Here is a 27,232-nt window from a genome sequence, read left to right as displayed (position 1 = left end):
AGCTGTCTCAGTGCAAATGATCTGCCAGTGACTGAGCACAATTTGGCATCCCTTTCCTAGCAGCACCACCACCTCCCCTCTGACCCCCACACATGAGCACCACCCTCACTTACCCTCTCTTGTGAACACACTCCACTTCAGCCCAGAGGAATTCATTTTCTAATTTTCCTTGACTGAGAAAACAATACACATGCCTTAACAATGTTGACATCTCTAATGCCTTAAAACGCAAGAGTAATGGAGCTTTATTAGTAGTAAGTGGATACACACACATTACAAACACACATACAGAGCTCCTTCAATGTACTACAATCTTCCTCACCTCTGCAGAACTATTAGAAGTGAAAAATATCAAAATAAGGACAGACTTACAAACTCAACAAAAGCTGTAAAAATTTTCATTGATTAATTAACCAATGATTCGTATTTCTTTAATCTGAAATGTACTTTTTGTTCTTATAAAGGTGTTGTGTGTTGATTCACCTCCTGTGAATTCTTCATTTGTGGTTATACACTAACCATGGAGTAACAGATTTGGACTTTATATGTGATTTATTTTTATTGGAAAAAAGATCAGGCAGTACTGACACACATGTTCACTGTCAAACAAACAAGCTGATAAATTTTTAAAGTTGTACATTACCGCAAGGTTATTTACCAAGAAAGTACAAAATGTACAGATTTAGAAAAAAAAACCATCCTCAGGCATGATTTTAAATGAATATTCTCAAAAGCAATTTTTTTAAGTCGTGTTATATTTGTCCTACTTCGGTCATTTTTCATTTAAAGTGCTATTGATGTTAAACTTTTCACCCAGCCAATCATTATACACCTTTTTCCAGAACCGAGCCAGAAGTCCAGCAGCTCCAAGTGTGCTTGTGCTTTTGTGGGTCAGCGGGTGTCAAAGGTCACGAGTTTCACTACGTGACAGAGACTGCATGTGTCTTTGTTAATTCTTCACAAATTACGGACACAAAGCTTTTGTGGTCATCCTCTGTTCGTTTATGACAGTTTTATACTCAGCAGGGCCATAATCCAAAAATAAATCAAGTACTTCATTCACAGTTTGTCATTTGCTCATTATGGCCATACTCCATAATGAGCGAGAAAAATTGAAAATCCATAACAGATCATAACTGATTAGTATAGCAACAAGCCAGGTTTATATTGGATACAACTGTTGGCAAACATGTGCAAAGTTTCATTTAAAATATAAGATGTTAGAGTTAGAGAAAAATACAAAAACTGTTTAGATCTCGAGTATTTAAACACAAGTAATGGGGTAAGTAATATACAGTTACAAAAACAAACAAGTATTATATCCATTTAAACCGAAATTTGGATTGATTAATACTGCAGCACTGCTGAAAAGCTTTGGCTCGTTCACACGATGAAATGGATTTAATAAAATGGATTTGTTCATGCATTGTTCGCATTAGGTTGCAGATTAATGCCATTTATTTATAAAATTTAACACATTTCTGCAATGGTTATTTTCAGAGCAACAACTACTGGGTCACAAATATAAATAAATAAAAGTACAACAGGTTATGTAAGTTGCAGATCACGGATTTTCTATTCAGACTATTTGTGACATTTTGCTCTGCGATGGTTTTCATCCCTCCCAGGTTCAGCTCTGGAAGCTTTTCAAGCCAAGTACTGGTCTGACAACTCATTAACCAGTTTGTCTCCCATGAACACCTCTCTCTGTTTTAAAAGCTAATTGTTAGCCAGGTTAATGACAGCAGCAAGTTTGCTTCCTCAAGAAAAGGCAATTCACAGTGCACCTGTCACATTTCCTGTAAATTAAGAATAGTGGTAATACTTGAGCATTCCCACACTTTGTAATATATAATATAAACAGACAAAGTGGTTTATTTGGAATTAGTCAGCAACAGTGACACATTTATTTAGTAGTACATTCCACTTTAAAACACAGGAAAAAACAAATTGTCTTCCTTTTTTAAACTTTTTTAAGTTGGCTGGTACGTTGTGAATTGAACCTTTTTATTATTTTATGTGATTTTGTGTAGACCCCAAAAAGCTTAGATTGATATGAGGACTGGAAATAAGGGCAACAGCTATCTTTCTTATACATAAAAGAATCTACATACATAAATCTACATATTTACATACAAAAAATACATATTTTTAATCTTAATCAAATGCAGTTCTATTCCCTAAATGGCTAGCAACTACATTTACCACACATATAAACATGACAATGGCATGGATCTTCTAAATGAACTCTTGTCTAAACATATTCAAAAGAAGAAAATAACTCTCACCATGTAAAAGTCAAGTGAGCCTCAAGTTTAAAGGAAATATCTGGAATAATAGCCCAAATCTAATGTCCCAGTATTTAATTTACATGAATACATGTGCCGCAACCAGCTGAAACGCTCTCTTGTCGATATAAGATTTCTTTTTGACCTTCAAGAGTTGACATCGCTCCCATGTCCACGAGTCCCTGACCTCATTGTGTCCCCAGCCATTTATGTGTTACCATAAAATCATCTGTTTCTGGCAAACCAGCCATTAAGTGAGTTATGCCTGACTTGGCAGCCGGGAGGCAGCAAGGAAGGCTGTCCAATCCTGCAGACAGGCTAGTCCTAGTTCAGCGGCCCACACACACAAAAAAAGACCCCTTCAATCATTCCCATGGTTCTTATTCTGGGCAGCAAGCATGGTGTCTACAGTTTCCCAGGCCCCTCCTAAAAAATGACACATTCTCAGACCAGATGCTTCAGACAGCCAGTACAGAGCTGTGATTATTAGCAGGGCCTTCTTTTTGTGAGGGCCAGCCTATTTTTAACCAGGGATGAAAGTTTGAATATCCTTCCACCCCTTGAGCACACTAACAACTGCTGCCAGATATTGGAGGCTTTGAGCCCAGACTAGGGGTGCCTGGAGGGCATTGCTCCTATTCGGAGCAGCGCGGCAGCGCTGTGCGGTGTTTCTGGCAATGCTACATTTACTTTCTCTCGCTGCACAGAGCCCACAGATGACTGCAAAAAAAAGGGACCATCGATGAGTGATTGAGAATGCTGTAAAGTTGCCTGGACCTTTGTGAAGACATGTGACCGCCTTCTTGCTCGTTCGCTGGCCAGCAGTGATTGCCAGGGGCATTCCAGGAGGGTATATTTCTCATACATTCCTACATGTTTGCATAGGACTCTGCTGTGGGGGCTGTCATGAGCGAGATGCAGACGACAAGCTGGGTTCTAGAGCAGAATGAGGGCTGTCAAAGCTTCGCTGTATTAGATGATGATGAAGAAAGACAAATGCTTACACACAGGAAAAAATAATGCCTGCTGTGCAGAACAAAGACAAATGATTGCTTTCGGTGACTTACTCACTCAGTCTGTCAGGGCGGAGTTCCCTTCTTTGGTGCTTACTCAGTCTGGAATGGGAAATGACTCTGAAACAGAAGATTGGTTTTTTGTTATTCTGCACTGGCCTTCTGATCTGCACCTCTGCCAGCTGAATGTTGAAAACATGAAAACAGTACACACACACACACACACACACACACACACACACACACACACAAATGTCCATTGTGTCAGTGTGCGTACTCTCCTTAAGTGTTCCTGATTTCACAACACGATCAAACCCACACGAAGCTGAGATTCAAATTCCTCTGTGTGCTATCTGTACAGTAGGGGGAGTGATGGGGATTTAGTTGGGAGGTCAGAAAAAGTGCCATTAAAATGCATCATTGTAAGACCTTGAAATCTGCTGTGTTTAGAGGTCTTGGCTCCGGCACAGTTTACACAGTCTGGGCCACATTCATGCTAAGTAGTTTCTTCAAAGACTAAAATATTACAATTTGTTTTTAAAAAAAAAAAGGGGGGGGGGGGGGGGGTTGTGGTCAAAATAATCCCCTGATTATAATGGTTTTCACTGTTCATTGAATCGACAAAAAAGGCTTAAGGAAACAGAGGGGAAAGTCTCAAACTTAAACCTTTTCAATCTTTTGATTTCAAGAACTCCAAAATTTAATGTTCACATATTTGGCAGTTCATGCCTCAGCTGAACATCAGCTGAGAGAGGTCTAACACAAGGCTGATGATTAAGTGAAAATCAGCCCCCCGCATGGTATTTGGTACTTTAGCTGCGTCCCCATATTGTCTGTAAACAAACACAGGTACAGATCATGCAAATTGTTTTTGCATGCACATGCAACCGATAAGCCTGATATATCGCTTTAACAAAGGCTCTCTGCCAAAGAGTACGAATTCCTCCTGGCCCTCAGACTTCTGCAGGCGCCATTCACCACTGCTCTGGAAATTACTTACCCAAGGGGAGAAGAGAGAGAAAGACTATTTTAGGAGTTCGCCTAAAAATATTTCACAAATAATGACAGGAATGAGTGTACATAGGTCAATGTGAGTTTATGAGTCACTAACAATGCCTGGGATTGTAAATGGCTTGGAAAACGTATGTGATGCATAAAGTGAAGTGAGTGTCTGTGTGTGCAGTCATTCTGTGAGGAGGCTAAATGGAAAGAACATGCAAAGTTCTCTCATTCTTTTGCTCTCTTAGGCCCACTGTGTCTCCCCCTTCAATCAGTCTTTCCCTCATCTTTCCATCTCTCCAGGGAAGGAAAGTCTCCGAGTTTCTCAGGAATGTTGACTTCTCTGTGCTTTGGTCCCCAGAGGGATGTTGGTAGGGGTCTTGACCCTTCTTCTCCTGTATCCCTGGAGCCTATCAGCTAACTAAGTTAGCATGAGATAACTCTCTCCTCCTGGCCCCTATTGTAGCCTCTTACGCTACCCTCCCTTTTTGTTTCCTTCACCCAGGGCTAATATGAGGCAGGGCTTCATTAGAAGCAGGAGAGGATCTATCAACCTACCTTCTAATCTTGGCCTGTGACAACATTTCTCTTTCTACCCTTCTGCACACTGGGGCTATCTCCTTTGCTAAACTGCTAATGGGCATCCAGGCATGTGTTTGTGTGTGCTGCAGTGATTCCATTTATATTTCACAATCATACATTTTTCATTTAAAGTATCAGGTTAAACATGAATTTGTGAAATGTAAGAAGTCTGTGTAATTTATATCTGATCACGTTCCGACTAACAGAAAATATTACAGTTGTGTAATATCATAGAAAATGTCTTACAGATGCCCAGAGATACTGAATAATTGCGCGGAGTTCAGCTAACCTCCCAAGTACGTCCACTAAGGTTGTTGGTGCTGCTACATGACCAAAAGCCTCTGGGAGCATTTTGTATGTCATCGGAGCTGCACAGGTCAGTCACTTCCATTGTGTACATGGGCTCTGATAAGAGGTATAGGGAAGTGGTGACACATAATTGTTGGAAACTCTAATAGGAAACTGTTTCGGTTTTGTTACATCAGAAACAGCGCTGAGCTGTTTTGTTATCTAGAATTTTATTTGAAATTGTGGTTTGCTTGTTTCAAGTAAGAATCCAAATGACACAAAAACAATTTTTGTGTGAACTAGAGCAAAGATCTCCTCGTCAATAACTGCTTTTCTTATGAACACTTGTAATGATGAACTATTAATCAAATGTTCAATAGATTTTGTAAAAGCATCAATTTTTGCTGGAAGCATGGTCTCTTTGTTGGGAGATGTTGTCATTAAAGTCACACCAGCAAACAGTTCTTTACTTAAGCTAGCATGTTTAAATGTTTGGTTAAGCTTTGTTATGTAGACATTTCACTCATACAATTTTTATTGTGTTTTAATGTTGTTAAATCTACAACAACACGCAGTCCAGGGATGGTGGCAGTAGTGATGGCAGTGCTGTATCTGTGCAGGATATTCTTCTTTGCTTCTTCTCTGCTGCAACCTTTCTATGTCATGGAGGCTATATTCTTCAGTTCCATGACTTAAGATGATTGTAATCTGTCTCTTGTTTATTGTGTATTTTCTCAAGCTTTACTTATTTCCCTGTAAGGTCAGTAACCTCTCAGTTTTCTCCCACACACTCCCACAGTATATCCTGGCTCTAACATGGGTCTACCTCTTGTCCTCCTCACCCCTTTACATTGCCCGAGGTTCCGCTTGAACTTAGGGACACACTTTGTCCCTCAGTGGGAGAACTTGGAACCAGAAGGAAATAGGCCTTTTTCCCAAGATTAAGACAGGCAATGCTTAAGAAAACATGAGGATCTGCTTAAAAAATGTGTCACTGCAGGGAGATGGTGCTTAGTACTAACGCTGTGACTCATTCTCTCATTGTGACTTTTAAGTCATTTAGAAGGTCAAAGCTGGAATGCAAAGCTTCAAATAAGTGATGCATATTTGAACTTGTGACCTAAAATCTGGATTTGGTTAATCTTTTACAAGTTATTTGATGCCATTATTTGTTAGTGCACCCTTGTTGTGCCATACTATATATAAAACCAAAAAAAGTCGCTATTATTTATTATTTATGATTTCCATTCTGGAACTGAAAAACAAAGGAAATGGACAAGCCCATACCTTGTTTAAAATGAACCACAGTATTTTCTTCCCCCTCACTTGAGCCATTTATTGCTCGTCTCTTAAATGAACTAGCTGCCTGCAGACGGATATTACTCACAACTCCAGTGACTGCCAAGTTCTGGTCTGAGGGCCATTAAGGTGTTTAAAGTCAGCCATTCATATTTGTGCTGGATAGCCTTTCTCTATTTTAAATATTCCCCTGAAATTTTTAATGAAATATAGCCACAGCGATTTTTCTGAGAGTGCACCGCATAATGCCTTTCCATCCTGCATAACCAAGCATCATTCAACACCTTAAACGTTATACATGCAAATTATACCTTTGTATTTGCCTTCAGGTGCAGCTGCTATATTTTAACCTTGAACTAAGTTACATTTGAAATTTCTGGCTTTACTTCCAAAGTCCAAAGACCCGAGCGTTAGGTTAATTTGTTATTCTAAACTGGCCATAGGTGTGAATATGAGCGTGAATGCTTGTCTGTTTCTATGTGTCAGAATGTGACAGGCTGACAACCTGTCCAGGCTGTGCACAGCCTCTCCTCCTATGGCAGCTGGGACAGGCCCCAGCCTTACTCTAACACTAACCTGAATTACATTACATCAGAAAATGGATGGATGGATAGATAGATGGATGAATAATTGGATTGATAGTTACGTGCCAGTGCATGTATACTTACAGGTGGGAGGGACCAGGGCAGGGAGTTCAGTTCTGCTGGTATACATTTACAGCTGTAAGCAAATTAAGTTATAGTTAAGTTATTGCTGCTCAAGTTAATTATTCAGTTAACAGTAGTTTAGTAGTTTAGTGTTTCAGCAGTGCACTGTAACGGCTTAACACAGAGAATTTATGTCTCTGTGTTCTCTGTTAAGTTATTATATTGTCATAGTGTGAAGCTATTTGTGGACCATATGAAGAATAGCAGCTGCATCGGTGTACCTAATAAGGATCCATATAAACTAAACAGCAGCAGCAACTGATGTAACATAACTGAGAAGTTTGTGCTGAAGAGTCAGTGCATGTCAGATTTAGTAAGTACCCCTCATGTCTCTTTGGAACTAAAAATGAGTCATTCATAAGCTTATGCTGTTAGTATGATCTCACTTGAAAACCTGCAAAACAACTGGAAATGTTGGGGATAATCTGCTTCTGGACCTAGAGAAAATGCTTTGTACACACAGATATTATTTTTGTGCTATTACAACTCACACATACATACTGTGCAGAGTTTTAGTTATGCATTCAGGTTCATGATGTAGCTTAAAGTAACTTGTTTATCCTTAAATTTGCTGTGTAGTCAGTAAAGCTGGCCCAGTGTATAGATTTGTTGATTATATAGGATTGCCTCTTGCAGTTCACAGTCTACTGCTTGACCTTTGAGCATATTTACCTCGAACAACCAGCATACTAAGTGATCGAGGTAGAGATAAATGCATTGACAGCATGCCAGCGTCTGCCAGAGTTGCAAGCTGTAACATTTTAATTTTGTTTTGATCTTAACTGGTTATGCCTCTCTTGTATTTTCATTGACTTCATGTGCAATCAAACCACATCAGAAAATGTGCACGTTCTGTCTGAACACATATGGTTGGCTTCAAAATCAGGGAAATCGAAATCTGATCTTGTTTACCAGACACAACTGTAGAACTTGCACACATATGGGTCAGTTATGGTATGAAGTATTGTGTATTGTCATAGGGAGAAATTGTTTAAGGAGTTTCTGAAGGCCAAATGCCACATGTGGTGGTGGGGGAGTCATCTAGCCTGGCAAAACCACAACATGGTTGCTCATAATCATCAACATACGAATATTATCTTCGATAACTTGCCAAAAGAAACAAGTATGTGATTCAAGTGCATTTCTATATTAAATACATCCGTAACTCATCTGGTGGATTTAGAAATACAAGTCCAGTGCTTATTATAAATTTTCCTATGATGTTGTATTGCTACAACAGTTTTCATTTTAAAGGTTGCACTTGCAACTCAAATAATGTCCTAATTATAATCATGTATACAAATCAATCAAATATCTGTTCAGTATTTACGCCAAAAAAAAAAAGTTTTTAAATGAGTTCTTAATCAAATGATTTTAACTCCCTCTCTCTTTTTGGCAAATGATTTGCACATAATAAAACAAGTGTTAGCAAGTAGAGATTGGGTATTTAAACTTGTAGATAAGTATGTAAAACAACAGTTACAAAATTATTTATGGCACGGGATAGCATGGTGGTGTGACGGGAATAACCACTGCCTTGCAACAAGAAGGTCCTAGGTTTGAATCCAGTCCTTTCTGTGTGGAGTTTGCATGATCTCCCTGTGTCTGTGTGGGTTCTCTCCTTCAGCTTCTTCACAATATGCATGATGGTTGTCTATTTCTCTGTGTTATCCCTGCAACAAAGTGGCGATGTGTCCAGGGTGTGCTATACCTCTCACCCTATGACAGCTGAGGTACACTTCAGCCCCATCCCACCAACCTGAACTAGACGAGCAGAAAATAAATTGATAGATGGACATTTATGGTATGGTGAGTTATTATAGTTACAGGAAAACACCAGTGAAGGTGACTTTGAACACATCTGTATTTGCAAATACAAAAGCAAGATAAATAACCTACACTAAAAAAAATGCAAAGGTATCAAAATGGGTTGAGCCAAACTGGCTTTTTGTGTGCTTGTGGAGACAGTTCCCTTGGGTGTACTTTACCCTAAAGACTAAGGCCATGGAGTCATCCATGCAGCTTGAATTACACTAGACCCCTGTGACCTTAGAGTCACAGGGATAAATGCAAACGTGACAATGTGGATAATTGCCCACTAAAGATAATGAACTGTTGACTGAGATCAATGTCTCTCCCAAACACTTTTACCATGTAAACTAGTACTAAATTAATTTAAGACTAAAATGTCTGAAAGCTCTGAAAAACTGGCGGCCTGAGACACCCACTCACACAGTCTGCCCAAAATGTGTTGAGGGGCAGCTAACTAAACACAAGTGTCAGTCCAAGTAAACATACGCACATTTTGCGCTTTCAAGCTTGAAAGCTCTGAAACAGGGAAACAACAACATGCAGACATTCACAAATCAGAAACAATCTAGACATAACACAACTTGCTTTTGTGTTATGTAGTATATCTTCCTACAATTTCTGTAGTGTAATCAAATTTTAAAATGGCCAGGCCTATATTAAACTGTGTCAAATAAGGAAAAATAGTGTCGTGTGTAGCACAGTGAAACATTGGGTTGAGGATATTACATTGCTAACTTTGCTGTTAGTGAATTTTTAAATAACTGCTAATGATAAGTAAAGTAAAACGAATTTCCTGTATTAAAATTGGATAAACATGGATACCTGTAACTTGCTAACACAGGGTTACTCAACTACATGATAACAGTCATTCTCTTGTTTTAACCTCTGCTAAGATAAAATCACATGAAAGAAGCAACATTGCTACATATATAAAAAACATGTTAAAAAAAACAGTGACATGCAACACAGGGAATATAGGAATATTTGATCGGAACCATTAACAGTGTGCATCAGTCACAATTAACACATATTTTAAATTGCACATAGTCTTAAAGAAGGAGGACACAAGCACACACTTTGATTATGAGAAAGTACATGTAAAATGAAAGCACCAACAACTATATGTCTTCATCACACGCTTGCTACAGAGTGACAAGCGATAACTGGCTTAAAAAAAAAAGGACTGACCGTGATTAGGACTAATGTATGGCAGGAAAAGAAGCAGTGATTGGGTGGGAATGCTGCTGATGGGGGCTTAAGTGAAGGGGACAGAGCAAGGAAGGTATAGTGATGTTTAGGGCTTTGAAGTAAACACGATGAATATCTTCTGTGTTTATCCTTTAATTTGGTGCCCAATTGTGAGAAGATTGGTTTACAAATTGAAAAATGAAAGTCAGGTGCAGAGTCTGGTAGTAATACTCACCTCTTTTTAGTGGAAAGTGCACACTCAGATGCTTACAGTATGCACACACACACAAATATGCAGAGAGAGAGATGCCTGCCGGCAGAGAAACTCCCAATTTTCTCATGTTCTATTCAACGAGCTTCATCTCAGTCCTTCAGAGTACCCACTTCCATGAGGCTCAGCCACTTCCCCACCTTTAACAGGCGAGGGAAAGTTCGCATTGAGCAGCACGTTTTTATTTACAGCAGTCAAGGTGCTGCCCCTAAAGTCTCCGTTAATGCATTTTTGTCACATATTTAAGAAAGTCAGATGAGGGTTTAAGAGAATTGTGGAGCGGAGACTGGAGCCCTAACTTGCTACTACTCTCTGTCTATGGAGACTAAGAACATCTTGTTTTCATTACTGGAGAGGCAGGGGTGGGGGGAGGGCAGAGAAAAAAAAGAAAGGGGAGTAGAGGTAGTAGTTTAATGTGGATGTTTTATCTGATTTTTTGCGTGTGTGTCTGTGTGTGTGCATGTGAACAGTAAATATGTTTTGTATGTAATGGTCAACACAAGTACTGCCATTAGCCCTGTAGGGAGATGGATCAGAGACTGTGAGGACAAAGACAGACAGAGCTGATGACATCCAGATGACAAAACATCACCCTTTATGCAGAGCTATCTGTCATCAAGGAACTGTGGCTAACTCATGTGACATTACTAAGCATCCTGTTTTGTTTCTGCTGGGCGATCGTGGCTCAAGAGTTGGGAGTTCGCCTTGTAATCGGAAGGTTGCCGGTTCGAGCCCCGGCTTGGACAGTCTCGGTCGTTGTGTCCTTGGGCAAGACACTTCACCCGTTGCCTACTGGTGGTGGTCAGAGGGCCCGGTGGCGCCAGTGTACGGCAGCCTCGCCTCTGTCAGTGCGCCCCAGGGTGGCTGTGGCTACATTGTAGCTTGCCATCACCAGTGTGTGAATGTGTGTGTGAATGGGTGGATGACAGGTTGTGTAAAGCGCTTTGGGGTCCTTAGGGACTAGAAAAGCGCTCTACAAATACAGGCCATTTACCATCTGCTGGGACAACTTCTTGTTTGAATCAGTTACAGAGCAGCATTTTGTATGAACACTCTGATAATGTGGTCATCAATCAAGATTCGCCTGTGAACCACACCAGAATGCACATACTGTACACAAACCTTTGATTCCTGATTCGCCTGACCTCACCACCTTACCGCTTTCGTTCATGAACCGCCGACTTTTCAACAGACCTGGTTTGTAAAGAACTGGTTCATGTACTTACACCCTTCAGTTCACTTCTAAAGCAAGACCACTGCTCAAAGACAAATAGCACCTTTTAATGTAGCTTCATTACTTTTTGTAATTACTTTTAAGTGATCTTGCTCCCACAAGTTGCCTTTTGTTTGCCTGACTTTGATTCCCTTGGCTTGGTTGGTTGTTCAGACGAAATACTTTGACTTTTACAAAGTTAGGTAGGTAATGTCTGTTGATGGGGTTGGCAGTTGAACAGCCAGACAGAAACTGGGGGGGAAATCTCTTCATGCAGTACCCTGCTTTGCTAAACATGCTCTCACTGGAAAAGAAGGAGCAGGTGACTATAAGTGTGAGTTTCTCAGTGCAGACACATTCACATAGCTGACTGGGCTACAGATGTAACCTAATTTCTCAAATATCCCATATGTAAATCAATTTCCACAACTAAGAGTGGAGAATTACTGAAAAGCAAATTCAGCCAATTTTTTTTCTTGCAAAAGTAGATGCTTTTGCCATGTTTACAGACTGTCTGAGTGTGCCTAACTTAAAGCTTGAACATAATCCAGAGTTTTGTTTATATTACACTCGATATGCATGAATGACTGTGGCCACATGTTGTTTGATGTATCTGGATTTTGGGAACATTTTCAAATCAGGAAACTGCAATGCAAGAACTTTAAATTAGACTTTAGATTGGGGAATTTGATGGGACACAAGTGTGGAAAAATGAAAAGATTCAAAAACAGTGACATCAAAACATCAGACTTAAAGTCTACATAAGGTTCTTAACGCTTTACTAGTGGGACCAGCATGTAAAGTATGTGGTCTGATATTTTCTCGGGGTAATTTGGTTAGGTCTTTACAAGTCAGGTGGATAAGCAGCAGAAATCCATCTTTAGTATTTAAAATGAGGAGAATTTATTTAAAGCATTATAGCAGTGTGTGAATAGATCTAACAAGTAGATGTTAATGATGTGACAGCTGGATTGCCACATCATGAAATGTCTTCCTAAACACAGTGTTGATTTTTTATGCCTCTACACCAGCATCATTCTTGCATGCTTCAGTCCATCTTAATTTTGGGAATGTGATAGCTCTTCAACACCCTTAGGGGTTAACTTCACACTCATTCGGAACTGATTACTTTTTGTCGCTAAATACTTAAGCTAACTGTGAGCTCACAAAATGTGTTTTGACCATAATCCAGGAATTGCTGGGTTAATGCTGATCAATTACAAAGTGTTAACAGTTTATGTATATAATGGAAGTGAAACTGTGTGGTCATCATGGACAGGTCACCAGTCTAATTCAGGGCCAACACAGTGAGACGGATGACTATTCATGGCCAGTTTAAAAACACCAGTTAAACTAACCTGAATTTGTTTAGACTGTGGTAGGAAGACGGTCTATACAAAGAGAACCCACTCACACACAGTGAGAACATGCAAACTCATTCACCACTGTGCTGTTCTTAAATTACATTGTTTGGCAAAAAAATATTATGCAATGTTATAAATTATTCAGGAACAGAAGGAAAGATTATGACCATATCTCATATTTGGTAAAATACTGAATTGGTGTCCACCTGTTAAAGTCTTCACTACATATTTTATGAGTCCAACATGGAATTAAACTGCGCCTTGACTGATTATTAGTGGCACACAACCACAAGGCAGTAAGCAGGGGTTAAAGCAGGGGAGCAGCATTCTGGCACCTTCAGTTAATGAGTTATTACATCCAATAGGCAGGTTCATGCATGTTCCTGCTGAATGAGTTGACTTTGTTGTTCGTGTGCAGCCTGATGTTGCTTCCAATGACAGCATAGTTATATTTGCTCAGTAAAAAAAGACCAAAAAATGACATTTCATTGTGAGCTTACACCTTAAACATGTTCTTTTTCCTTCTCATTCCCGGGATGTGTTCATTATGCAATTGTAAAGTTGCGGACATGGTACTTAAACATCTTGTTCGTTTTTTAAAATTCACAGGTAATTTTAAACACAACTTTTCAAGCAGCTCAACAAATATCACCAAATTCACCAACTGTGCGCATGTTTTTCCCTGCTAGTATTTCACATGGACAGAGAGAAAGTGTGCAACACTAAAAGATGGGGAAAGATGTAAGAAAGAGAGGAAAGGAGAGGAAGACAAGATATTATTTTGAAAGGTAAGCACTGCTCAGCCAGTGGATCTTTATGAATTTGAAATTTAAACTGTAATACAGTGTCCTAATTCATTTTAGTGCAGGCTAAACTGGTTAATTTGCAGTACTATGATAAAACTTACAGGGATGCACTATGTTGCACTGGTTTCATCTACTACTTGGTTATATCGAGTTCAGCAGACATCAATTTTAATGTAAGTTGACAGAGAGAGCGAGGTTTAAGATGTGAGAGATTTGTGACGTTTAGCGTGTTTGGAGTGTGTAGTTAATGTGTTGTCTTGTGTAGTTAGCATGTAGTGTTGTGGATAGTTTTGTGTTGTGTGTCAAAACAATGAGGCGACTGCTGTCTCCAGGTAGAAAAAGGAGTGATACACCTGCTGCTGTCAGACCTGCAGGTATCAGGCTGTGATGTTCTCCTTTATAGTGGACAGAAATATTTGGAGTGGCACAAATAATTTGTGTGGCATCATATTGAATGCAGAACAGCTGATTGTTCTGTAAATAGTTTGAAATGGTTATTTAAAAAATTAAGGTAAAAGGTAAATGGATGCAAATAACTTTGTTGTTTGCAAAACTTGAGCATAGGATTTTAAAATTGACAATTTATATTTGCATTTAAAGTTATGAAATATGATTCGTTAAACATGTTTGTGGTTGTTACAGTAAAAAATATAACTTTTTCTACTCTGATTTTATGTTTTTTATCTGATTTTAGATCAGTTGTGTTAATACAGTATGTCAAAATGAAAACATAACTGTAAATTCAGACACGTGAGGTTGTGCTGAAAAGGATGATACCAAACAAGGCAAAGTAAATCGATTTTAAAGGTAAAATGTGGAGGGAAAATCAAAAGTAGTTAAAAATGGCCAATTATACCCTGGACCCCAGAGGGTTAAAGGTTGTTTTTTTTTTTTTTTAAAGTAACGCAATAGTTACTTTTCAAGTAATTAATTACTTTTAGAATATTGTAACTCAGTTACTAACTCAGTTACTTTTTTGAAGAAGTAACTAGTAACTATAATTAATTACTTTTTTCAAAGTAACTTGCCCAACACTGACATTTATACTAACTTTACAGTGTCTAGTGGTTGGTATATTCTTATATCTTGTTGAATTCATTTGGCTAAATACACAATACAATAGGAGCAGCACTGATCACAGTCCATACAAAAAGAAATGTTCACTGGAGCTTGCAAAACAAATTATTCTCATTTATTCCTAAGCAATTCTTCTTTCAGAGTGTGCCCCTATAAATCTATCATAGGGCTCCCCCCACCTGCCAAATCCGACTTTAACCCCTGGTAGTAAGTAAGGTTAATTTAGGCATGATTACAGTCACTAGATCAAATACAAGCAGGCAAGGCGTCAGATCTTCTAAAAACACCACACATGTACAAACATGGAGAGAGAAACAATCACATCCTACCTGAGACACCCTGTTGTTACCAGCAACAAGGGAGATAACACTGCTTCCTCTCCTTCCTTTGGGTTTGACTTTATCACTTTACATGTGTGTTTATAAATGGAACTATCTATTCATACAGCAAGACCAAAAACCCTCCTGTCTTCCTGCTAATGTTTGTCCTCAGGCATTATCACGGCCACAATACTGACTAAATTGACCATCAGTATCAAAGCATACAACACCGTCTGTGTCCTTTTGTACTTTTGATCTCTGCATTTGTGACTGTAGTTTTATCAGATGGAAGAGTAAAAACTCCAAATGTATAACATGTGAATACCTTAGGAGATAATTGCAAAGATAAAGCAAAATTAAGAGAGATTTCAGAGTGTGGTGACAGCGTAGAACAAATGTAACTTTTCAGTCAGCAACTAAATGAACGCAGCTCTGTGATTTAGATCTAACATGTAATGTAGTAAGCTAAAGCAGCACGGCCGGTGTCTTCATCCTTTGAAAGCTTTTTGAAGACGGCGGCAAACACGTGTTATGGAAGTGTCAGGAAACAGGTGCTTTGTGGCTCAGGCAGCGCTCCCTCTTTGATATCCTTTATAAGAAACAGACGGTAACTACCGGGTGTGTCCATAAACACTGAAAGCGCAAGTCTGCAGAGACCCCTGCATGTCAGTTCCCTTGTGCTATTAGCTGATGAAGGATGGATTATTCCAACACTTTTATTATGATGGAGACTTAAACATTAACCATATATTTAAAAAAGTCAAACTTAGTGTGAGCCCATAGTTCCATATACTGATGAAATATATCTTTAAAATTTATACAGTTCTCTCATACTATCCTCACTAGAACTATTCAATTTACTCAAATTTCTTAGGATCATTTTTAGGATATAAACACATTTTTACAAAGCATGGTTAATTTGACTGACTACTTTAATACCTTTTTGTCAGATCACTAAACTTTACTTTGAGAGGCCGTGTAGGTAGTACTCCATGTCCACATGCTGGACTATTCCTGGGCAAGATACCGAACTTCAAACTGTCCCCTAAGCACCTATCGGCATGTGGTAATCAGTGTTGGGTAAGTTACTTTAAAATAGTAACTTAGTTACATTACTAGTTACTTCTCTCAAAAGTAACTCAGTTACTTCAAGTTACTCGTTACTTTCAAAGTAACTAGTTACTAGGGAAAGTAACTTTGGTTTTACTCAGAATTCTCTTGTTAATGTGTTGCTTCCATAACTTTGCCAATCTTCTAGCTTGCTTACTTGCCACAAGTGCACTGTGCCACCTACCAATAGAAAGAAAAAGATAATGTGCATATTTCCACGAGAGAAATCCCACGCCTGGACCGTCATTGACTGCTGCCATGATTCTAGCCTACGTCACAGTGTCATGTGCGCCTTTTACATCCAACACAAAAACTGCAGTCGTGGTGCTTTCGATTGTACTCAGAACTCGGAAATCCTGCCTTCCGAATAGGAAGATGTAGGCAACACCAGACTGCAGATGAGCTGCATACAGAGCTGGACTGGGACAAAAAAATCATCCCGGGCATTTTGACTAGAGACTGGCCCACCATTATAGGAAAAATCATAAAGCCTTTGAATGAAAATAAACACTGTTGTGACAGTGATGTACACCGTCTGATGGTATATATGCATCAATCTATCAATCGTTTGTTGTAAGATTCAGATAATTTTTTTTTAAAAGCTAGACATTTTAAATGAGAATAAGAAAGAAAAGTATTTCTTTGTGCCCCCCTTTCCCTGTTAATGCCCTACCTGCCCCCCTGGCAACACTTTGCTAGACCCGCCCCTGCACAGTTACCAGCTGTCAGCTACTTAGAAAAGGATCCTGGTGTTATTTGTCTCTCAGAAACAGTTCATAACTTCCCTTCAACTCATTCATGTCACCTAAAAGGTAAACCTGTTTCTCCATCACCTGTTCAGCTCTGATGATCCAGTAAGGACATCTCCTGGTTTCATCTTCATGTTTCCCTCTCACCACATAACCAAACCATATCATGACCAGCAGCTTTTTTGCAGCTGTGGCTCCAGCAAACATCAGCTGATACTAGAAATTAATATTAAATAAATTCTAACAACAGCTGATCAAGCTTAAACGTGCTGCTGTTGTTTAGCGCGACATCCGCTGGTTTCCTCTTTCGGCGCAAAGTGGGCAATAAACACACAAGAGAGAAAAGACGATCAGCTGATCACTGATCAGTTTTCATGATTGAAGTAGAAACGGGAGAGGGAGGGGGGAGAATGAGAGAAGAAGAGGCAGCTGTGCAACGTAAAGACACAGAATAACTCCAGCTTTGTGCCTTTTCCATTGTAGCTGAATTACGGGACAAACTGTCACCTCAATAAGAAACGCGTAATATTTTCTCTGAATACCAGACGGGACGGTTGGCAACTCTAATAACTTATGAACAAAATAAAGTTTAACATCGTTAACATCATAGCACCACCCAGCTGTATAGAAACTCCGTCATGCTAGCTAGCACGCAGTACGGAAAAAGTCAGAATAACGAAAATAAACTCCACCTAAACTTGGTTCATATCTGACCCAGAGAGACTGCAGGTCATAACTTCTTACCTGAAGTTCAGTTCACACTTGGACCGGCGGCCGCCTCGGTCTCTTTTCCGTCTGCGTCCCTTTTCCTTCATCCACCTGCTGGCCTCACCACTTGCTAATGTTACTGAATCTGTGGAAGCTCCGCGATAGCCACCACACGAAGTAACGAGTAACGACCCTATCTAAATCCCAGTAACGAGTAACGCGTTCCTGATTTTGGCATAATAACTAGTTACCGTGCTCGTTACCACAATAATAACGTTATTCTGGTTTGTCGTATTTAAATACTTTGAGTGTTTAGTTAGAGTATATAAATACCAGACATTTATTTTGCTGTATCATTAAAGAACATGAAATGGGATATTCTTACTAAATATGAGGAAGTCTTTTAGATTTAGCAGGCAATGTTACTCAAAATGGGCCTTGCTTACTGCCTTGGCCTGTATTAGCAGTCACTTCGCTGATACCTATTAGCAATATTATATATATATATATATATATATATATATATATATATATATATTAGCAATCTATTCACACAGCTGGTGCCAGCTTGGAACAGCAAACACGCATTTGTAATTTTAACCTGATACTGTCAGCTTTACCTCTTCTATGACATTCAATTGAAATTACAGTGGTACTATAAAGTTTTGTCTGGCAGACAATAACGATACGCAGCTCAAACTGTCCTGCAGTCTAAGCACAGGCATGACTGTTTAAATTGAACCTTAAGCAACATAATTTAAAACACATCTTAAAATGTTCTCATCTGTTCCTCGAGGTGACCCTCCAACAGCGATCACCTGACAGATGACTCCTCTTCCAGAGACATCAAGGCTGACCGTGTCACTCCACTGCGACCTCCCAGGAGAAGCGGAGGCCAATATTTACTGACACGCTCAACCGCCACCCAAATGATGCTGGAACCAAAAAAAATAAAAATTGCTTCTGATGTGTTAATCCGTTCTGACACAGCATTGCGCCTCTGAATTAAGATGTCATTTTTTATCATCAAAGTGACACCTGTTTAAAATAGGAGGCCTGGGATGATTTATGTGACTGTTATTCTTGCCTGTGAGCAGAGAAAAGTGAGAGGAACTCGGCCTACGCGCATATATCATTAAAGCGTGGTTGAAATGACCTCACAAGGGAGTGTTATGAAATGTTACTATAGAAATTGATGTGTTTGAACAGCTAGATTGGGACAGCAGTTAATATGTTCAGATGCCTCACTTCCTACACGTTCCTGAAATTGTCATCTACCAGAACAAAGCATTATATTAACCTAAAGTAAGATTTAATACATGTGAGAATTTCCTCCATTACTGTATTTACTCTGCTTCATTTATCAAAGCCCGGCTCGGTGGTCTCTTAATACCACGGAGTGGCACACACGCTCTGTATCTTGCAGAACTGCACATAAGCATAAAAAGTTTGCTACCACCAGTATCACTGAATGATCAGCTTCCTGCATAGCTGGATGCTTTGGCTCTGTTAGCTGTCAGACTAAACTGTGGGGAGTTAGAGCATGTAGCCCAGATGTGAGCCAAGGTGTCCACCCTCTCAATCTAATCAGATTGATTAGGGGCAGTAATCTGCTGGGCTGGCACAGGACTCTGCTCTTCATGAGTCTGATCAGTGAGAACTCACAAGATGGCTGGATGTTACACAGTCCAGAGCAGCTTAGGACTGCCTGCTCCTCCAGAACACTGACATGAGAACCGTTAGGTAGAGTGGGGTTCTGACTATGGTGTACTGTGTCTGTTTTAAATCAAAACTGCGGTCTCAAAGAGATCAGGTCGCATTGGGCATTCTCAGCTGTAAGCATATTTTTATACTGTTTTTTTATGTAATATTGTGCCTTTTCAACTTGACTTCCTTCCATCGGATGGAAGCTGCCCGAAACTTCAAATCAAAGTAGTCAGCATATAAGAACTGGAGCTGAACTTATAAACAGGCACAGCAACAGGAGGTCTTATTCAGCTCCGGCCTGAATTTCAGAGTTTGAATCCAGCCCATAGAAATGATTCTAGAGGGATGTGGGAACTGAGATACTGGTGCTGACAAGCTCGCCAAATGATCAGAAAAGGAAATGCTGCTCTCAATGACCTTACTGTTATCCTTATGAACACCACATAAGTCTCCTTCTGATACCGGTCTGGGTCTGAACCATCCAATTCAGTCCCATCCCAGGAACTAGCCTTCCTCTCATTTCCTGTCTGTGAAACAGCCGTCTCCTGTTTAAATTATGCCCCAGTGCCTCCCCAGTTCCCTTGCACATAGCTATGCTCTCTCCTGCTGTCTTCCTCCTCTCTCTCCCGCTCTCTCTATCACTGTTGGCTGCAGCTGCCATGTTTTCCTGGAAGGACGGCAATACGCTAACTGGGTAGGCAGCTGTTTGATGACCTGTAAGGTTCAGAGAACAGATGATAAAGACAAATAAACGGCACTCTTTAAAATACCTTGAGGATTTGAAAGAATACATGGACATTTTTGGAAACGCAATCATTTTCTTGCTGAACGTTAGTTGAGAAGATGCTTCTCTAATGTCTGAGAAAAATGAGCAGGTTATTCTTTACTGAGCAATTGTTGTTTTCTTTTTTTTTTTCACCTTCGTGGTTCCAAAACACCAGGATAGCAGCAGTGAAAACACTGAGCTTTAGGCATTTTAGTAGAACATCACTATCTAGTGGGTAATTTTATGGAAGCTACATGAATGTTAGACATGTTAGAATTCCCCACTTTAAGGCAAAAATCAGGATGGCCATAGTCTGGTGCAACAAAAGAAGATAAGTTATATGGAAAAAAGTAGTTGGCCGCCTACGCAGTACACCTACAGGAGCTACATGGAAAATCATAACATCAAGCTCTTGTTGCACAGTTTTTGTGCTGATATGAATGCAAGAGGAACTGAACCAGGACAGCACTGGTGACTTTTACACACTAGCAGTCTGCACTTGGTGGCCCATTCTGAGTTGCTGTGGCTTCTAAATGCTTCCACTTTGCAAAATTACCACTTACAGTCGATGGTAAGAGGTAAGAAACTTTCCGCATTGGTAACACCCTCAAATTCAGTGAGCGATTTAAAATGACACATTCTTTCACAAATAATGTTTTAGGGGTGAGCGATATAAACGATATACGATAGAAACTATATAAATTTGGCCAACGATAGAGATTTTGACTATACCGCTTTATGCTGTAAGCTGGTGTTCTGACAGTGTTTGTCCCTTTTCATTTGCCTCAGTCTTCAATTTTCACAAGTTTCTCCTTCAGATGTGTCCCTCCCCTACCCCAGTCTCCACTCTTCACTTTGTCTCCTTGCTTTGCTACACCTCTCCAGTTGCGTGGCACCACACCTCCTGGTTGTTATCCTGATGGTCTCTCTCCTTTGACTCCATCCCAACCCTTTCATGCTGAGGCGTGACACGCAATGCCTTTAATGTGGCCTTGGCCCCATGTTCCTCCTGCCTGTTGGACTCATCCAGGAACAGTAGATCTCAGATCCACCCTGGGTGATTGATGGCAAGAATACCCTCTCCTCTCACCCTCCCCGCCCCAACCCCTGTTAGGGGGACAGCATAGCGTTTCATGAGCTCATCTGTGTGGCGCCCAGGAGCTGCACCTAAAATGCAGACTGCACTCATGTCTCGCCCAGTAAGACTCCCTGGGGGACACAAAGCATGTGTGACCTCCTTTTACCCAGGCTGCACCCCATCTACAAACTACTCTCACTGTATCACCATGGTCCCATTCTTAATTTGTAGTGACATACTTCAACATTTATCAAGATATACCATTTAATTTTACATCCAAATATGCCCGTGAATAAATAGATAACTTTATTTTGATTATTACAGGTAATTTCTGCAGTTTGAGATTTTGCCAAAAAAAAATAAGAGAAATATCAGAGGAAATTTGAACAGTGTTGTTATTAAATGCATTTTTTTAAGCCTGGCTGAAGTGGAAAAGTGGACATAAAATAAAACTTCATGAAGCATTTAATTCATATAAGTCCAGTATATCTTGTGATTATGTCTCTACCTGACGTTTGCATGGGACTGTGGTTCTTTTATGAAGCAATATGGGAAGTAAGAGCATGAAGTGAACATGTAACACAGAACAACTCACCTATTCTCACCTCAACAGCACTGAAAGCATCAAAACACTGTAATTAAATATAATTAAGGAGCTTGCCACATTGTCTCACCAGCTATTGTCTGGCAGTCAACTGCATAGTCATGTACCAAAATTTCATAATCTCTCCCTCTTTATTTTGTACCCTTCTCTTCAGTGTTTCAATCAAAAATAGGCAAAAACAACTTGAAAAGGTTTATGTTAGCCATTAATCAGACAAGGCAGATTTTTTTTTAAAGTAGAGTATAGTTGAGGTTACAGCCTGCTCCAAGACCCCAAGACAGGCCCCCATGTTACATATCTAATAATAATAATAATAATATTAATACTACTACTACTACTACTAATAATAATAATAATAATGATGATGGGGGACAATTGCAGTTGTGCTAAAAAAGAAAGAAAGAAAAAGAATAATAGACAGAAGCTACGGGATGGAAACAGGAAAAATGTTCCATCTCCGGCATGTTCAAGGTTCAAGGTTCAAGGTTCTTTCAAGGTTCAAGGTTCTTTATTATTTGTCACATGCATAGTTATACAAGTATAACACACAGTGAAATGTAGCCTGACACGCTCCTCGACATGTGCAAAAATTGGGGGGGGTGTAGAGGAAGAACATTATATATATATATATACATATATATATATATATATATATATATATATATATATATATATATATATATATATATATATATATATATATATATATATATATATATATATATATATATATATATATATATATAAATGGGAGATGCCCCCAAGGGTGGTGGAGAATGACAATGGCCGAGCTAAGATCCTGTGGGACTTCCAGATACAGACGGACAAAATGGTGGTGGCTAACCAACCGGACATAGTGGTGGTAGACAAACAGAAGAAGATGGCCGTAGTGATCGATGTAGCGGTTCCGAATGACAGCAATATCAGGAAGAAGGAACACGAGAAGCTGGAGAAATACCAAGGGCTCAGAGAAGAGCTCGAGAGGATGTGGAGGGTGAAGGTAACGGTGGTCCCCGTGGTAATCGGAGCACTAGGTGCGGTGACTCCCAAGCTAGGCGAGTGGCTCCAGCAGATCCCAGGAACAACATCGGAGATCTCTGTCCAGAAGAGCGCAGTCCTGGGAACAGCTAAGATACTGCGCAGGACCCTCAAGCTCCCAGGCCTCTGGTAGAGGACCCGAGCTTGAAGGATAAACCGCCCGCAGGGGCGTGCTGGGTGTTTTTATATATATATATATATATATATATATATATATATATATATATATATATATATATATATATATATATACACACACACACACACATATAGTATATACACTGGGTGAATGTGCAGTAGTAGCAGCAAGCAGGTGAATTCTGTACATTAATATGAATAGATATCTGACTATTTTACAGGATAGACAATATAAACATATTTAAAATTAAAGGAATTGGAATGTACATTGTGCCTTGCCTTGTAAGTCTAAGTTTATTGCTGACTTTTCACCTCCTATTTAATGCCACCTCTTTTCCATCAGATTTGTTCATCTGCTTGAGTTCTTCTCGTTTGTTTTATTTCGAGGATATTATCATGAAGACAAATAAAACCATCAACAGGAAAAATAAATGCAAGTAGACAACTTCTTCAACATCTAACATCTTGATCCGGATTGACAGTTTTATGTGACTAGCAATCCAAAGCAATCACAAGTTAGACAAAGAAAACCAGTAAAAGCTAAGCTATGAGCTGAAATATTTATTTTACCTTAAAATTAAATGATTCAGTGAATAGCAAGTTTTGCTTTTGCTCTAGCATTATAGCACGAAAGGCTGATCTTTTCATGCTTTCTCCTCCCACCTTAGCAGAGAGAAGTCTGTCTCCCTCTGCATGTGGGACATTCCAAGTGGGCAGGAATCTGAGGACAGAGATCACCTAATCTCTTTGAATGAAGTAGCACCTGTTGGCGCAGCGCTGGATGAGGAAGAAAATACCAAGATCAGTGGCAGCTCTTTGTTGACCCGATACACTTCCCCCGATGTATCAGCTGGCAGCTACTTGAAAACCAGTCGTCAGGTCCATCAGGATGACTGATGGACTCCATTAAAACTTTATGTAGACATATGTAGATATAGATATAATTCACATCACTTGTACTAAATTTGTGCTTGCAAAATTTAAGTTAGAATGACACAGTCTATAATTTAAGTTTATCCCATCTTAACCATGTTTACTCCATCTATAGACACACCATCAGCTTTATTTTATAGCAATTTGGTGCACATTTCTAAATACCCGTAGTTTTTCTGGAAACATTAGAGCAGCCTGATTAGGGCAACACTCTTACCTGATGCTGTAAGAGCGTTGCTGAGTGAGCCATCTGACTCAAATGAAACCAGATCATTCATTTAAGAATAGAGCACCCATTGAAAGGACATGCAATCCAGTCTACCAGTACCAGTCAAATTATCTCACCCAGCTGTTCACGAGGTGACCATGTGCTGAAGAGGACCCTGAGAGACTTGCGAGAAGGGGCATAAATCACAACTGAGGACGCTGCAGTTGTTGCGTGTGTCTGCATGTGGTGAAGACATTAGATTGTTGCCATAGCTGCTTCGGAGAAGTTGTCGTTAGATGTGTTTGTGTTATTATTCTGATTACACTTGGGTTCTGCAAGCTGTCTCTTGTAGCCTCTGAAAATTGGAAGTGCAGAAGAGGTAATAAATGAAATGCAAGCTGAGTGCCACATATCTTCTTTGTGTAGACTAAAGTATGAATGTATCCACACTTTGGTTTATCCTGATAAATGATCTGGATTTCTCTTGGAGGGAAATTGTTAATGTGGCCAGAGGAGGTCTAGTTTTTCCTCTTGTCCAAGGTTATTTAAACTAAACCAACCATTCCTTTAAATGTCTCAAATCCCTTACAGCATGGGCCACAGCCTTAATGCCTGTCAAAGGAACGCTGCTTTGCATGTAGCCTGATTATTATCTGCTACACAAATTGCTAGTAGCTGGATTGTTCACGGCTGATGGTCCCAAAGTTTATGGATTGAAACTGTTGGAATGTGGACAATTACCACTTTCACTTTCTCACAAAAACCTTAATACAGTTTACATAAACTATTCTCTTGAAAATTCTACTTTAAAGAGCTATATCGGGCTCTAGGGCCAGCTCAAACAAACAGAGAATCTGCTCTGCAATTCAGACATTACTCTACTAGCAAGGACAAACAACGATGACGATGTTGTCACATTTCAGACTGTAGGCGCTGGCAGAATTCAGTTGTAAGTAGGCTTCATTTAGGTGAAATATGTTGTACCACCCACCACTAAGGTCTGCTCAAGGTTAAATTTTGCCAGACTTTAAGCTAGACTACTATATCTTTCTTGTGATTTAGGGGTCACGGAAACAGGAAACCGCAAAGAAGTTAGTCAGCAAACACCCGAACTGCTAAAAACGTTCTCCTCAGTTTCTCGCTGCTTATTGTGCTGATTTGTCACAGTGGTAATCTGTGTCAAAGACAGGTTATTTATTTGAAAAACAAGCCCTATTCTTTAGATGTTATTTTATGTATGTTCACGATTACTGAAAAGTACAGAGCACAGATTTCTTATGGGAATGTTAAAAATGCCACTATTTTAATTGTATTTAGAGACTGATCAAAAATGACCAGTCTTACGATTTTTATTGTGTGTGCTCATATTTTAGGGAAAAAGAAGTAATGCAAAAGATGAAATAGACTAAAAAGAGTTGACCTGTTGTCAAAAGTTGCTGAGCACCTAAGAGTGGTTGAACAGTTTAACCTATAATTACCACAATTAAAATAATACTCATATTAACAGAGAAAAATTGCTTCCAAATGGTCTTTCACATGCGCAAGAAAAGAAAAACAAAAACACATGGCACAATCTGGCTTCAGAATTCTGGCAGCAGAGCATGACATGTCAAATCAGAATTAATTTTGCATAGAAATGAGTAACTAGCTGCTTTTATGAATATACCACACGTGAGTACAATATGTCCAGTAGTGAACATTTTGCAGCGTGACCTTTGATTTTAATGTTCGTAAGCAGAATTCATGCGTCCTTTTCGATTTGTTGCTGTACTATCACGTTGCATGGTGGGAATTTCCATGTAACTTGGTGGACAGAGACTGAAGGCAGGAAAAACAACTTAAATGTGTGTTAGAACTGTGAGGGGACTCAAAAAGTTGCTCATAAGCCAGATAACTAAACAGATTAAGTAAGAGAGTGGAAGACAAGCCAATACGTGAACACAACGTGCAGTATTTGAACAGTAAATATGTGATTTTAGGAGATTTTGTGATTGATCATTTCCATTCTGATTCCTCACTTTAAAGTGGTCTCACGGGAGAAAGAGAGGGAAATACAGTAAATATTGCACATACCGCTCTGACGTATCACAACCTGTTTTGCAAGAAAAATTGTAGGGGTTGACATCAAAGTCAAAAGCCCACTGCCAAAATCAAAATGTCAGCCATTTGGCCTATTAAATTCACTGGACCCCTCACTCCTGTGATGAGGAGAAACAAAAGAGACTCCAAAGTCAACACAATTTTCTCTCTTTCTGACGAAAAAAAAAAAAGCACACTTACAGGTTTTGTCGCTCATAGACTGAAGAACACTGTTTAAGAGATCTCCAGTGGTATTACCGCTTTGTGGGGGTTTTTTCAAACTACCTCTGGCAATAACAACCTTATGTCCAGTAAGTGCCCTTTCAGTAAAGAACTGATGTAGAGGCCCATTGCTGAGTAGTGTCAGGGAGTGATCAGAGGAGTCATGTGGATAAAATCACACTGCTGACCCTGGACATCAGTGATTGATGTCAAATGTGACCGTGAAACTCAATAGGGGTTGTTGTACTTTTGATTTTATTGGCCACCATGTCAGGCTGCCTGCTTTCTGTGGTAACAAGACCTGCACTGCTACAATGTAAGCATTTCCATGCATGCTGCTGAACAACATTATAATGATACATCACATTACATTATATTTAGTAGTTGAATTCTCACCTTATTTCTTGAGAAAACATTTGAATTAATGCAGTAATACAACATATTTTAGCCAAAACAGTTATAAGGCTAAATCGTAGCACTTTATAATATATCCCAGTAATAAGCAGAATATCTGAGGGGTAACACTTGAATGGTAAAAAGATAGTAATTTATTAACACTATGTAAATACCAAAGTGATAATTGTGTCATAGATTATTTTTAACAATGGTTCTGTCTGGTTCAACCAACCAAATACAACCAACCAAGAGCAATGATATGTAATAAT

At 39.4% G+C, this 27,232-nt stretch overlaps 1 long non-coding RNA gene across 2 annotated transcripts; it reads right to left on the bottom strand.

Annotated features, from left to right (window-relative positions):
- Nucleotides 1-752: 752 nt before the first annotated feature.
- LOC146648052 (uncharacterized) lies at nucleotides 753-26,681 on the bottom strand. 2 transcript variants are annotated; one of them, XR_014908489.1, is made up of 3 exons: nucleotides 26,547-26,681; nucleotides 7,138-7,189; nucleotides 753-3,421 (listed from the first exon to the last, which is right to left on the bottom strand). It is a non-coding gene; the product is annotated as an uncharacterized LOC146648052 (long non-coding RNA). The 2 variants fall into 2 exon arrangements; XR_014908488.1 differs by lacking the exon at nucleotides 26,547-26,681 and adding an exon at nucleotides 17,831-18,064.
- Nucleotides 26,682-27,232: the final 551 nt, after the last annotated feature.

The sequence above is a fragment of the Rhamphochromis longiceps genome, linkage group LG18, assembly GCF_057381845.1.
Source record: "Rhamphochromis longiceps isolate RC_006_pf linkage group LG18, R_longiceps_female_GT1.1, whole genome shotgun sequence".
In the NCBI taxonomy this organism is placed as follows: domain Eukaryota; kingdom Metazoa; phylum Chordata; class Actinopteri; order Cichliformes; family Cichlidae; genus Rhamphochromis; species Rhamphochromis longiceps.
The sequence above is the reverse complement of the archived record's forward strand: the minus strand, read 5'-3'. Positions and strand labels throughout refer to the sequence as shown.